The sequence below is a fragment of the Apium graveolens genome, chromosome 1 (assembly GCF_009905375.1).
Source record: "Apium graveolens cultivar Ventura chromosome 1, ASM990537v1, whole genome shotgun sequence".
NCBI lineage: Eukaryota > Viridiplantae > Streptophyta > Magnoliopsida > Apiales > Apiaceae > Apium > Apium graveolens.
Window position 1 is genome coordinate 58,433,057 of NC_133647.1, and position 1,349 is coordinate 58,434,405.

General features: G+C 38.7%; 1 non-coding gene across 1 annotated transcript; it reads left to right on the top strand.

The window, feature by feature from the left end:
• The first annotated feature begins 200 nt into the window (after positions 1-200).
• On the top strand, positions 201-307 carry LOC141682787 (small nucleolar RNA R71). The gene has a single exon (XR_012559947.1). It is a non-coding gene; the product is annotated as a small nucleolar RNA R71 (small nucleolar RNA).
• The last annotated feature ends 1,042 nt before the right edge of the window (positions 308-1,349 follow it).

Genomic DNA, 1,349 nt, shown 5'->3' on the forward strand with positions numbered 1-1,349 from the left:
ACTTCCAGAATTCATGATACTTTGCTTGTAACATTCTTTGCGTAGGATTCTGGTATTCATTAGCTGCCATCAGCTCAATCAACTCATAAGCTTCGTTATAGCTTTTAGCCCATAAGGCTCCACTAGATGCTGCATCGAGCATAGGTCTAGATTGTGCGCCTAAACCATTGTAGAAATAATTTATAATCATCCAATTAGGCATGCCATGGTTTGGGCACTTCCTTAGCATCTCCTTATATCGATCCCAAGCTTCACACAGAGATTCTCCAGTTTGCTACACAAACTGAGTAAGAGCAATCCTGATTGCAGCAGTCTTCGCCATATAAAATAATTTAGTGAGAAACTTTTGAGCAAGATCATCCCATCTAGTGATAGACCCTGGTGGTAGAGAATATAACCAGCACTTCGCTTTATCCCTCAAAGAGAATGGGAATAGTCGCAGCTTGATAGCATCTTCAGTCACATCCTTAAACTTGAAAATGTCGCAGATCTCGATGAATCCCTGAGGTGCATGTTGGGGTCTTCAGTAGGAGAACCCCCCAAATTGAACTGAGTTATGTATCATCTGAATCATGCTCGACTTGATCTCAAAAGTGTTAGCCGCGATGGCTGGTCTGATGATGCTTGACTAAATATCATTGACCTTCGGCTGAGAATAGTCCATCAAAGCCTTAGGATTATCTGCTTGATCCCCCATCTCTAATAAAGCTGGTTCTTCGATTTTCCCTTCTTCTTCTATTTTCTCTTCATCCTAAAAATCTTCCCTTCGCTCTACTACAACTTCTTCCTCGTCTTTATCCAGAATTCTCCTACGAGCTCACGAACGCCTATGCATACACGATCACTAGAGTACCTGAAACACGTCAAGGAAAAGAGTAGGTAAGTAACAATGTCCGAGTCAATGAACTTTAACGATCACTGATGACAAACACATAAACTAAAAGTTAACACTGCAGTCCCCGGAAGTGGCGCCGAAAACTTGTTAGGGCTAAACACACGCTAATATTCACACAAGTATACGCGATCACAAGTAATATAGAATTATTTCAAGTTCATTCCCACAAGAACTGGTTTATGTTAACTTAGTGATTTATGCACTTATGCAACAATGATATGGCTATTATTCAATGCTAAGACGATAACAATTTGGGTTTGATTATAACTAAGAATTAAACTAGAAATTATAACTAAGAGATTAAAGAGTTGGATATTATATGACACAAACATGAGATTCTAACTTCATTAAATACTTCATTCAATAGCCTTATGCAATGGTGATGATGCTAATCAGATAACACGAAACTACTAAATGCCAAATTTCGTTGCACGAATAATATACTACTAGACAT